A 14,134-nucleotide genomic window follows, 5' to 3' on the forward strand; every position below is an offset into this window, starting at 1 on the left:
CCATCGGTGCCACTTTCGACCCTAAAGAGGAAAGCGCGCTCATTGCTTTCCTGCGGGCGAACGTCGACGTGTTTGCGTGGAAACCGTCTGACATCCCCGGTGTTCCCAGGAAAGTAATTGAGCACCATCTTGCCATTTGTCCTCATGCGCGGCTCGTCAAGCAGAAGGTCAGGAAGCAAGCAGTGGAGCACCAAGAATTCATCGCAGAAGAGATCAAGAAGTTGGAAGCAGCAGGCCTTGTCAGAGGAGTGCTCCATCCTACGTGGTTGGCCAATCCTGTAGTCGTGCGCAAGGCGAACGGGAAATGGAGACTTTGTATCGACTTTACCGATGTTAACAAAGCTTGTCCCAAAGACCCATTTCCTTTGCCGCGCATTGACCAGATTGTTGACTCCACGGCCGGATGTGATTTGCTTTCATTTCTTGACGCATACTCAGGATACAATCAGATCTTCATGGCAGAAGAGGATGAGGAGAAGACCGCATTCATCACTCCATGTGGCACGTACTGTTTCATACGGATGCCTTTCGACTTAAAAAATGCTGGTTCAACATTTGCAAGAGTAGTCCATGTCGCTCTTCAGCCACAAATATACAGAAATGTGGAAGCCTACGTGGATGACATAGTGGTCAAGAGCAAGGACAAGGCAACTCTGATTCAAGATTTAGACGAGACCTTTGCAAATTTGCGCAAGATCAGCCTCAAGCTCAACCCCGAGAAGTGCGTGTTTGGAGTCCCCTCCGGCAAGCTTCTCGGGTTCTTCGTGTCTCAGCGGGGAATCGAAGCCAATCCCGACAAGATCAAGGCCATTGAGCAGATTGAAGCACCAAAGCGCGTCAAAGATGTACAAAGACTTGCCGGTTACATGGCTGCTCTCAGCAGGTTTATCTATAGGTCTGCTGAGCGCGCCCTGCCATTTTTCAAAATATTGAAAAAGGCAGGTCCAATGAAATGGACTCCGGAAGCGGAGGCTGCGCTGCAAGACTTGAAGAGATACCTGTCCTCCGCTCCAACACTTGTCGCACCTAAGCCACAAGAGAAGTTGCAGCTGTATATAGCGGCAACCAATCAAGTGGTTAGTGCTGTGTTAGTAGCAGAGAGGGAGGCAGATGACGAGCCAGCAACCGCGGCAGGCGCATCCAGCGACAAGCAAGGGGCTTCCCCAACAAGCTCTGGTCCCGACAAGGATGGATCTGCGCAGACGCGCGAAGAGATACAGAAGAGAATGGTACAGCGCCCAGTTTACTTTGTCAGTTCCCTTCTGCAGGGGGCTAGGTCAAGGTACTCTGGTGTGCAGAAATTGCTTTTCGTCTCTCATGGCCTCGAGAAAGCTGCGCCATTACTTCCAAGCACATGAGATCACAGTTGTCACTCGTTTTCCGCTGAAGAGGATACTACAGAATCCAGAAGCGACGGGCAGGATTGTTGAGTGGGCACTGGAACTGTCAAGCTTTGGCCTCAAGTTTGAGAGTACTTCAACTATCCAAAGCAGAGCATTGGCAGAATTCATAGCAGAATGGACGCCAACACCAGATGAAGAAATTCCAGAAACGAGCATCCCCGTAGAAGAAGCAAGCAAAGAGTGGCTGATGTACTTTGATGGTGCCTTTTCACTGCAAGGCGCCGGTGCTGGCGTGCTGCTTGTCACACCCACCGGAGAGCACCTCAAGTACGTAGTCCAGATGCACTTTCCCAAGGAGCAAGCAACAAACAATACTGCAGAGTATGAACGCTTGCTTGCCGGTCTCAGGATCACGGCAGACCTTGGGATCAAGAAGCTCATTGTCAGGGGTGACTCGCAGCTTGTCGTCCACCAAGTGAACAAGAGATATCAGAGTCCGTTGATGGAAGCCTACGTCGACGAAGTGAGAAAGCTAGAAGAGCACTTTGACGGCCTACAGATGGAGCATGTTCCAAGAGCTCAGAACGCCATTGCCGATGGCCTATCAAAGTGCGCCGCACTTAAGTTACCTGTGGAACCAGGGATCTTTGTGCTCAAGCTGACTCAACCGTCCGTAACGCCATCAACTGGACAGAGCAAGAAGAGGAAGTTGATTTCTGGTGACTATTTGCCGGCAGAGCTTCCCGAAGCCGCCGCCAAGAAGTTCCCAAGATCAACGCCAAGAGCGCTGAGGAGCAGTCTGCTCCGGCAAGCCCTAGGGTTTGTTCCATTGAAGCAGAAGCTCCCGACAAGTTTTGCTCCGGCAAACTTGCCGGGGAACGTCAAGCTCCGGCAGAACCGCATGTTCTCGCCGTAGAAGCGGATGTTCCCGCAGCAGCAGATTTGACTTTAGTCCTTGTTGTCGAGCCACAAGCTCCAGCATGGGCACAGCAGATTGTCCGCTTCCTTCAGACAGGAGAACTTCCCGAAGAGCAAGAAGAAGCGGAAAGAGTAGCCCGGCAGTCAAGTATGTACCAGTTTATCGACAACACACTGTACAGAAGAAGACTCAACGGTGTGAAATTGAAGTGTATTCACCGGGAAGAAGGACAAGAGCTGTTGGCAGAGACACATGGAGGCATATGTGGACACCACATTGGTGCAAGAGCACTTGCCGGCAAAGCATTCCGGCAAGGTTTCTTTTGGCCGACAGCCCTCCAGGATGCAACTGCACAAGTAACCAAGTGTGAAGCGTGCCAGTTCCATTCGAAGCAGATACACCAACCAGCTCAAGCTCTCCAGACGATCCCTTTATCCTGGCCATTTTCGGTCTGGGGGCTCGACATCCTCGGCCCCTTTCCCCAAGCAGTCGAGGGGTTTGAGTACTTGTACGCTGCAATCGACAAGTTCACAAAGTGGCCGGAAGTGGAAGCAGTGAGGAAGGTGACAGCATAGTCAGCAGTCAAGTTCTTCAGGTCGATTGTTTGCCGCTTCGAGATCCCTAACAGGATAATCACCGACAACGGTACGCAATTCACGAGCCGCACCTTCATGCAGTACGTCCAAGATCTTGGCGCCAAGGTCTGCTTCGCTTCTGTTTATCACCCGAGAAGCAACGGTCAAGCGGAGAGGGCAAATGCTGAAGTGCTGCGTGGGCTCAAGACCAGAACTTTCGACAAGCTGCACAAGTGCGGAAGAAACTGGATCGAGGAGCTGCCGGTGGTTCTTTGGTCGGTCAGGACGATGCCAAATCGAGCCACTGGCCAGACACCTTTCGCTCTAGTCTATGGAGCAGAGGCAATTCTCCCCACGGAACTCGTATACGGGTCACCTCGAGTGCTCGCTTATGATGAGCTTGAGCAAGAGCAGCTGCGACAAGATGACGCGCTGCTCCTTGAGGAAGACCGTCTTCAGGCTGCTGTACGAGCTGCTCGCTACCAGCAAGCTTTGCGCCGCTACCATAGCCGCAAAGTTAACACCAGAAGTCTCGAGGAAGGCGACCTTGTTCTTCGGCGCATTCAGTCCGCCAAGAATTCCAACAAGTTGACGCCAAAGTGGGAAGGCCCTTACCGGGTGAAACGAGTCACTAGGCCTGGCGCTGTTCGCCTTGAGACCGAAGATTGCATTCCGGTGAGCAATTCCTGGAACATTGAGCATCTTCGCAAGTTTTACCCGTAAGGAGCGGTTGCCGGAACCTGTTCCGGCAACCACCTTTTGTACAAGTCTTGCCGCTATTGCATGTAATCCTTTGTACAAAGCCGGGCGCAGACCCCGTGCATAAGTAAAGCTCATATGCTCCACACATCTTGTCAATTTCATGATATCTATTTTTTGCATATGTGATCTGACACTTTGTGCAGCACCTACTCTCCGGTAAGCAATAATGAGCCGAAAGGCTCCATATCTTTATTTTCTCTTCTTTCTTTTTTCTCAAGGAAAGCAAGGTTCCCTCGCCCACAAGTTTGCCGGGGGGAAAGGAGAAGATAATGGTATGGACCAGGCGTCGTTCAAGAAAGTTTCGCCTTACCGGGAAGCAAACAACAGAAAAGCTAAGTTGCCAAAGTTTGAGCAATCAGATTTTTAAAAATTTTAAGTTATCTCCCTTGAACGACCGCACTTTGTATGGAAAACCTGTGCGTGGAGGAACCAACTCATAGCTAGTTGCGCCCTTACTTTGTTTCGAGTCCTCTCAACAACTTAAGTGAGCTGCGACTAGTTGCGACAAGGTTTCTTGTCGGTAGCGGCACCGCCAGCAGGCTGCTGACGTTCCGCACTCAGCGCTCGCGGCTAAGGTGCCTGCACCAGCAAGTTCCCTAAAAGCGTAGGGCAAAAACATACAAAGGGAGGAATCAAGTAAAGGGAATAACGTTGCAATCATTACCCGGAATAGAGTTATATTACAAGGTAGCTTGTCGCGGCTCTAACAGATTGTTCTCATAACATGACCAACAGCGACAAGAAAAGAAGAAAGCGGGCGGCCTAGTCTACGCGATCGCCCTCGATCCTCTTGATCCCGCTCACCTTGTCCACAATGGGTGCGACAAGGGTCTTGAGCGCCTCCAGATCAGCATCCGGCGGCAGGGTCCTGAGGACGTTGGCGAGGTTGAGGCCCGGGTTGCGGAAGGCCACCTTCGCCAACACTTTTTGAAGAGCTCCCGCGCAGATCTTGCGCGACTCGTCGGCCAGCTGCTTTGGGATCTTCTCTCGGAGCCGCTGGAGGGCCGTCGCCACGCCTTTAAAGAACAAGATGAGCTTGGCGCTGGGTTGGAGGTTCTCGTCGGAGGGATACCCGAGATCCTCCATCCCCAGCTGCGCCAGCTCCCTGTCAATGTCTGCGGCAACATTCACGAGACCCTCCGTCCAGTGCTCCACATTCTCCCTGAAAGCATTCTGGGCGGCGGCAGCACTTTCCAGCAGCGCCTTGTCGGCCTTGATCTCCTTCTTCAAGGCCACCTCCTGCTCCTTGGCGCCGTCCAGCGTCTTGGTCAAAGTGGTCAGCTTCAACTCAAGATCCGCGTTGTAGTCCTTGGCGGCGCTAAGCTCTTTGCCCTCCTCGGCGAGATCGGCCTCCAGCTGCGCCACCTTCGTCTCCAGCTCCTTCTTGGCGGCCTCGGCAACTGCGGCAGCATCCTTTGCTTGCTTAAGGGCTCCGCCGAATTGTTGCTCACGCATGGCAAGCTACTCCACGTGGGCGTCAAGGTTGACTTTCCGCTGCGCCAACTCGCCCTCCTGCGCAGACAGCTTTCCAGCGGCAAGCCGCTGTTGCTCTTCAACTTCGGCCTTCTCGAGGAAGAAGGCCTTCTGCGCTTCGGCGAGTTGCTCCCGCTCCTCTGCCAGGGACCGGAGAGCTTCCTGGTTGAGACTCCGGAGCTCCTCCGCGCGCTTCTCGATGTCCACTCCCGCCTTCGCGACAAGCACCTCGCGGGATTCCAGCTTGGCTTGCCGCGCACGGTAGAGCGACAACAGCTTCCGTAGCAGCCGCTCCTCCTCAGGCTTGCCGCCGCTGCTACTCAGCGCGTCAACCAGCGTCAGCCCAGCGGAGGCGAGCACCTCTCCGTCGAAGCTCTCCCCTTCAACCGGCGCCCTGGAGCTCGACGCCCAGGGGAGGTTGATGAAGACGCCATCGCCGGCCTTCAAGTAGACGCCCGGCTGCGGCTCTTCGGAGCCTGGCACTGCGGCAGCAGCGGACGGGTCGGCGGTCGACGTAGCGCCTGGCGCTCCTACGGCCTCAGGGCCGTCAGTGCGATCTCCAGACCCCTCGCCAGCTGCTGCGGCGGCAGCCTTGGCGGCGGCGTCGTCGGCGGCAACCTCGATCTCCATCGGCTACGCAGTAGATGGGTCTGACGGCCGGAAAAGGGAGAAGAGTCAAGCAAATATCCAAGAAAAGAGAAAAAGATCAAAATAAGAAGAACCCAAGGGAAGTTTTGAAGCGAGAGGATTACCTGTACCGGGTCCTGCAGTCGTGGTCTCCGCTGTCGGGGGGCCGCTGGTGCTGTCCCTTGCCGGAGAACTCTCCCTTGCCGGAGACTTCTCCCTTGCCGGAGAACTCTCCCTTGCCGGAGGACTCTCCCTTGGCTCCTGGTGGGGCTGCTCTGCTCCTACACAAACCAACAGTCAGATGGCAGCAAAGAAAGAGTATCCATGCGCGCCTAATAGCGGAAAGTGAACCATATACTTACGCTGGGGGCTGCTCTGGAGAACAGTTGCCGGGTCCGACAAGGTGGGTTCGTCCTCGATGACAATCACCGGGACCTTGGCTCTCTTCGCTACTCTCTGGGCCAGAGTCCTAAAAAGGAATAGGTTCAGAGTAAAGCAAGTGAGATACAAGACAAAACAGCAAGAATTGAAGAACTACAAGTACAACAAGAGAATCTTACTCTTCTTCTTCCTCGTCGGAGCTGAACACGGAGAAGTCGAAGTCCGGCTCACGTCCGGCACGAGGAGGCGGAGGAGTAGGTTCCCTTGGCCGCTTGGCGGGAGCAGTGGCGGTGGTCTGAGACGACCCCACTCTGGCTGCCGCCGCGGCGTGAGAAGCGGCAGGAGCAGAAGCAGTGGCCCGGGAGGGCCCCGCTCCAGTTGCCATCACAGCGTGAGGTGCTCCCGCGGCAACAGTGCTTGCCACGGTAGAGCGTGTCACGCGGCGCGGCGACTGTTGACTCGCCTGCCGCTCCGCTACGTCACCGGCCTTGCGGAGACGCCTTCTTCGTGGAGATGGAGGTTCTTATTGCAGCGAGCTGCCTGAAGATGAGGAGGAAGAGGAGTTGATCTCCAGCGAGCCGCTCGCATCCTCGGTGGGCTCGCTCGACTTGACGCCATGCCCGGCAAGCTCTTTCTCGCCGGCAGGCTCTTTCTCGCCGGCGGGCTCCCCTCGCTCGGCACGACTTGCCGCCTTCGCTACATCTGCCTCCTCCACGGTGAATCCAAATTCGCCCGCGGCTGCGGCTGCCGCCGCCTCTTCCAGCCTAGTGGCAATGCGTGTCATCTCCGCATCGGTGGTGTCGCGGGTGAGGATATCCTTTTCGTCGGAGCGGATCGGCACTTCTACCAAGCCATCGAAGAATTGCTGCACGACGTCGTCTGCAGGCTCTTGCCAAGTTGGGACAATTCCATGCGAATCGCACAGCGGCATCATTGCACGGATGCGGTCGAGCGGGGAGTTGTTGCACAGCGGAACGACACCCCCCGGCAACCTGAACACTTCAGGATGTTGAGGGTCATATTTGAACAGCTCCTGGAGCATCGCGTTAAGCTCCAGAATAGTGAAGTTGAAGTTGAGGCCTGGCCGCAGCCTCATGATATCTGCCGCATTCTTGAATTCCCAGGCGGGTCTCCCCCGTTCCTGCAGGGGGGCGATGCGGCGACGAAGAAAATCTGCGCCAACAGCGCCTACAGTGTTTCCGGCAAGCCTGAGGCGTAGAATCCGGGTGACGGCAATCTTCAGCCTATCGTCTTTCGGGGCCACGTCACTCCAATCGCTGCCGCGCGCTACTGGGGTTTGGCGCCGGGCGGTAAACGGCTGCGGGTTCTCCTTGTCAATCCAGCACCAGTTTGCTCTCCATTCCTCCCACTTGCCGCGGAACTCTCCCTCCAGATAAGTGTCCTTCTTGCCGGCCCTTGAGATCCAGGCGATTCCGCCGGATAAAGGCTCTCCTCTCTCTACTCAGGGCATAAAGAAGTGGCGAAAAAGGGCTACATTGGGATGGACTCCAACAAAGTTTTTGCAGAGATGTGCGAAAACTGCCATGGTTAGAACAACATTGGGGGTGAAATCAAGGAGGTGGAACCCGTAGGTGTTCATAATATCGCAGAAGAACTCAGAGAAAGGCGGGCAGAGCCCGCAGTAGAAGAACAAGGCGAAGAAAGGATATCCATTTGGAGCCGTCTTCCAAGCGGCGGCTGGAAGTACCTTCGTGCGCGGGTGCGCTCGCGTCTCCGTCGACTAGAAGAGGTAGTAGTTCTCCCTCAGCTCCCTCGCAGCGAGCTTGGGGGGGAAGACTGCCCGCTCCTTTCGCAGCGCCGCAAGCCGCTGCGCCTTGGTCGACTTCACAACCTTCCCCTTGTCGGTTTTCGGAGCCATGGCGGAAGTGGTGGAGGAGGTCGACGGCGTCGGTGGTGCTGGTGGCGATGGGGGGCGGGGCGCTGCTCTCTTTCAGATTCGGGAAGACGAGGGAGCGGCGGAGATTTCCGAGATTGAAGCAGCAACCGGCGAATGGGCGAACTACCCCTGTTTCCCCTGCTTATAAAGAGGGAGAGGGCGGATGTTCCGCATTTCCAAATAAAGAAACCACCCACGATCTCTCCCACGACGCCGCATTCAACGCGTGCCGTTCGGGGAGGGCGCGGTGGATACGGGGAGAGATACGGCGTAACCTAGGCCGCGCGTGCCCATGCCCTGTTTTGGGCCTGGCCCAACAGTGCTCGGCACCGTGTATGGCCCAGGCCCGGGGGCTCCTGTCGGTGTACTAGAGTAGGGGTACCTTAGTATCCCGAACTTGTGCACGGGCAGTCACAGCATCCCGCGGCAAGGCTTGCCGGGTGACCGCCAAGGTCCTCCATGGTTCCTTTGGAGCCATTCAAGAACAAAGTATCCAAGCCAAGGAGACAAGACCTCGGCAAGAGGAGCTTGCCGGGAAGGCCAACCAAGGCAAGGCGCTTAAGGAGACAAGACCCCGGCAAGAGGAGCTTGCCGGGAAGGCCAACCAAGGCATCTCAAGGAACTTGCCGCGACGCGCCACGCGTCCCGGCAAGGCCCGGTGAGCGACAAGCTCCCGGATGCGACAAGACAACGACCGCGGCAAGGCGCTTGCCGCGGCAAGCCACCACTCTGCGCCCGCGCTCCAGCACATCCGCCAATGTGTCGCTCTGGGACCCTTCCAGGAGTACGTGGCGGGAGGCTGTGCAGCCAGCGGTGCACGGTGGCAAGCGGCACTGACAAGATTGCCATCGTGGCGAGCAGTGGTGTCCCTGACGGTCCCTTTTGCACTATTTAGACGACGCGGACGGGCATTTAATGCCCTTGTCCCCTGTCGTCAGGGTTAAGTATGATACACTGTAGCAGGTAGTTATACCAACCGCAACACCTTTCCATTTTTACCCTTGTCTACGTTGCCACCTGTCGGTGACCCCTTGAGCATATAAAAGGAGGCCCATGCGCAACATAGAAGAGAGGGGGGAGAGAACACTCACGCTCGGTCTCGTTAGCTGCTGGGGTGTACTGTAGCACTCCGCGCTCCCGAGCAAGAACTCAATACAAACCGCAAAGCAGGAGTAGGGTTTTATGCATCCGTGCGGCCCGAACCTGGGTAAACTGCTCGTGTGCTTCGCCTCGATCCGCTCTTCGTGCGACCCTCGCTCCCGCCGAACCGAAAGGGACTCGGTCCGCCGGTCCCATAGGTGCTCATGGATTAGTACCCCGGCAGCTAGCCAGACGCCTTGACATCCGCATGTTTAGTACCAACTGCAAGGTCCAAGCCAAGTTTGACGAGTGGTGATACGTCTCCAACGTATCTATAATTTATGAAGTATTTATGCCAATATATTATCATTCTTGGATGTTTTACAATCATTTTACAGCAACTTTATATCATTTTTTGGGACTAACCTATTGACCTAGTGCCCAGTGTCAGCTTCTATTGTTTGCTTGTTTTTTACATCGCGGGAAATCAATATCAACCGGAGTCTAAACACCGCGAAACTTTTTGGAGATTTTTTATGGACCAAAACACCCAGGATGGGCCAAAGAAGCACCTGGGGGTGCCCCGAGGGGGGCACAACCCACCAGGGCGCACCTGGGGGTCGAGGTGCGCCCAATTGGGTTGTGCCCACCTCGATGGCCTCCCGCACCCCTTCTTTACCCACGTCCCTCACATCACACCCGTGCACCTGTAGCTGGATTGGATTTATATGCGCTAAATGCCTAGAAAATGCACATAATCACCTACATATGGTAAATGAGCCCGGAAAAATGCCAAATTTGAACACAGTGATTTGCAGGGTGTATGTTCGTCGTAGAAAATAACTCCAGGGCAAAGAACGAAGAAAATTTGGATTCCCCTTTAATCTTCGTGATTTCCCTCTCGAAAGCATCGAACTTCTTTGGTGATGTTTCGATTTATGAAGGGCGTGCATGATGACATAAGCCAAACCTTCTCTAATTTTTACCAGTGCATGGTGAGGTCATACCATGGCACACCATGCTAGGCGTCATGTTTTCCAAGCATTTATTTCATTTTTTCTATAGTTTAAAACCCAATAAACAAATGTTTGTGGTTGACTATTGCCACACATTTCATGGAAATATCTGTCCCTTCCTTGTAAAAGGCATGAGAATTTACTAAATGGCAGGAGCATGTTTTTCCAGGCCGTTCTTGTGCACCCTTTCATGCACCGATTGTTTGAACTTGAATTATGTGCATTAATGCCTAGGACACATGATCCCCTAAATATGGCAAATGAACCCAAAAAAGTGCCAAATTTGAACACGGTGATTTGCAGGTTGTATGTTCATCATAGAAAAAACTCGTGGACAAAGGACAAAGGAAATTTGGATCCTCCTTCAATCTTGGTGATTTCCCCCTCGAAACCATGAAACTTCCTCGGTGATGGTTCGATTTATGAAAGGCGTGCATCACGACATAAGGAAAGCATTCTCCAATTTTTACCAAGGCATGGTGAGGCCATACCATGGCACCACGCCAGGTGTCATGCTTTCCAACTATGTGTTTCATTTTTTGTATAGTTGTTAACCCAGTAAACGACGCGTTTATGGTTGACTATTGCCACACATTTCCTTGAAATATCTGCCCATTCCTTGTAAAAGGCATGAGAATGTACTAAATAACACGAGCATGGTTTTCTGGACCATTCTTGTTCACCTTTTCATGCACCGATTGTTCGAATTTGAATTATGTCCATTAATGCCTAGAAAATGCACATAATCCCATAAGTATGGTAAATGAGCCCAGAAAAATGTCAAATTTGAAGACGTTGCATTTGAGGTGGTATGTTGATCATTGGAAAAAACTAAATGACAAACTAGGACGGAAATTTGGATTCCCCTTCAATCTTGGGGATTTCCCTCTCGAAAGCATGGAACTTCCTCGGTGATGGTTCGATTTATGAAGGGCGTGAATGACGACATAAGCCAAACCTTCTCAAATTTTTACCAGGGCATGGTGAGGTCATACCATGGCACCATGCTAATCGTCATGTTTTTTAAGAATTTATTTCATTTTTTCTATAGTTGAAAACCCAACAAACAAACATTTCTGGTTGAGTATTGACACACATTTCATCAAAATATATGTCCATTCCTTGTAAAAGGCATGAGAATTTACTAGATGGCACGAGCATAGTTTTCCAGGCCGTTCTTGTGCACCCTTTCATGCACCGATCGTTTGAACTTGAATTATGTGCATTAATGCCTAGAAAATGCACATAATCCCCTAAATATGGCAAATGAACCCGAAAAAGTGCCAAATTTGAACACAGTGATTTGCAGGTTGTATGTTCATCATAGAAAAGAACTCGTGGACAAAGGACAAAGGAAATTTGGATCCCCCTTCAATCTTGGTGATTTCCCCCTCGAAACCATGAAACTTCCTCGGTGATGGTTCATTTTATGAAAGGCGTGCACGACGACATTTTTACCAGGACACGGTGAGGCCATACCATGGCACGACACCAGGCGTCATGTTTTCCAAGCATGTATTCCATTTTTGTATAGTTGTTAACCCAGTAAATGACGCGTTTATGGTTGACTATTGCCACACATTTACTTGAAATATTTGCCCATTCCTTGTAAAAGGCATGAGAATGTACTAAATAGCATGAGCATGGTTTTCCATACCATTCTTGTGCACCTTTTCATGCACCGATTGTCCGAATTTGAATTATGTGCATAATTAATGCCTAGAAAATGCACATCATCCCCTAAATATGGTAAATGAGTTCGGAAAAATGTCAAATTTGAACATGTTGCATTTGAGGCGGCATGTTGATCGTTGGAAAAAAATTGAATGACAAACTAGGACGGAAATTTGGATTCCCCTTCAATCTTGGTGATTTCCCTCTCGAAAGCATTGAACTTCCTCGATGATGGTTCGATTTATGAAGAGCGTGCACGGCGACATAAATCAAACCTTCTCAGCTTTTAACTAGGGCACGGTGAGGCCATACCATGGCACCATGCCAGGCGTCATGTTTTTCAAGCACATATTTCATTGTTCTATAGTTGATAATCTAGTAAATGATGCATTTGTGGTTGACTATTGCCATGCATTCCATTGAAATCTCTACCCATTCCTTGTAAAAGTCTTGAGAAAATACTAAACACCACGAGTATGGTTTTTCCAAACCGTTCTTGTGCACCTTTTCAAGCACCAATTGTTTGAATTTGAATTATGTGCATTAATGCCTACAAAATGCACATAATCCCCAAAATATTGTAAATGAACCCGGAAAAGTGTCAAATTTGAACATGGTGATTAGTAGGGTTTTATGTTCATCGTAGATAAAAACTCATGGATGAAGGACAAAGGAAATTTGGATTCCCATTCAATCTCGGTGATTTACTATCGCACACGATTCATCTTCGTCGCCTCTGCGAACCATGTGTGTTCACTCACACATGAAAAAGGAAAAAGAAAACCCTCGCCCACTTCGTCCCCACTCACTCTCCGTGGAATCCCCCGCAACTCTGCACCCTAAGCTCGACGGCTGTTGGCGGCAGGCGTAGGTCGTGCTCCAAACGGCATGGGATTTCGCCCCTACCGCTTTCCGCCGCCTATCTGCACCGACATTCTAGACTCTGGTCGACTGGGGTTTTCTGCGGGATTGGGCCGGGGATTTTTCTCATGGAGAAGGCAATCAACTTAATTAGCGAAATATTCACTCATCTCTTATCGCAGTTCGTCCATCGATGTTAATCAACCGGCGGAAATTTCCGTGGAATCATTTTTTGTTCTAGCTGATTCATGGGTGTTCATTCATGTGTCCACAGTGCGGGCACAAATAGGGCAAATGTGGTCGTGGCCAGTTGGAAACGAAGTTCTATCTCACCATTCCGGATGACTTCAGGGAGCGCTCGGTATGTTCAATCTCAACCTACCACGGTCGGCATGGCCTAAATTTGTGAACATATATTGTCTGTTGCTACATTATCTATATATTTGCATCAAATCTTTGTTAGATTGTCTATTTTTAATTCTATATTTTTATACTTTGCTTTCATCTATATATTGATTTGTTCTATCAGTTACTCCCATATTTGCATCTTGCTCTGTTATTTCAATATATCTAATATATGATCTTAATTTTCATTTCAAGTAGTACATCCCTTGCTTTGCAAGAACAGGGGTAGAAGGAAATCTTGGGATTTACTTTGCTGATGACTCCCAGGATGTCATATTGACAACACAACATGGATTTACAATGACGGTTAGCGTAAAACTTGATAAAGATGGTCACACCTATTTTAATGCGGACCTTTGGAAAAAAATGTCTAAGTGTTATGAACTGAAAGCTGGCAATAAAATTCTAGTGCGTGCACCACAGCCTGGTCTAATTAACATGGATGTTTACTTCCCCAACGTCATCAGCCGATCAAAGTCTGATCGAGGTTAGTGTACTTTCAAGTTTCTCCATTTTGTCATATTACTATTAAAGCAACCAATTGATCACTATTTAAGCAACCAGTTGTGATATCATATTCCGACTCCGTTCCTAGGCAGTAACAAATTCTATTTACCAATTTATGTGCACTATATATTCTTCAGCCATGTTCTGAATAAATAATACCTTTCCACCTTTTAAGTAGGATATGTTGGATGCATAGTGAACGATCTGTATGTTACTCAGCGTACCAAATTTCACTGGAAGGACTTGAAGCATGTCATAAACTTTGTCGATAATCTGACAGAGATAGCTGCTACCTCTTGAGCACTGCGTTGGTTTTCCCTTGAATAGGAAAGGGCGATGCAGTAAAGCAGCATAAGTATTTCCCTCAGTTTTTGAGATCCAAGGTATCAATCCAGTAGGAGACCACGTGCGAGTCACCTCGTACCTACACAAACAAATAAGAACCTCGCAACCAACACGATAAAGGGGTTGTCAATCCCTTCACGGCCACTTGCAAGAGTGAGATCTGATAGAGATGATAATAATAAGATAATTTTGTTGGTCTTTTTATGATATAGATTGAAGTAAAGATTGCAAAATAAAATAGATTGGAAACTTGTATGATGGAGAATAGA

The sequence above is a fragment of the Triticum dicoccoides genome, chromosome 4A, assembly GCF_002162155.2.
Source record: "Triticum dicoccoides isolate Atlit2015 ecotype Zavitan chromosome 4A, WEW_v2.0, whole genome shotgun sequence".
NCBI classification, from domain to species: domain Eukaryota; kingdom Viridiplantae; phylum Streptophyta; class Magnoliopsida; order Poales; family Poaceae; genus Triticum; species Triticum dicoccoides.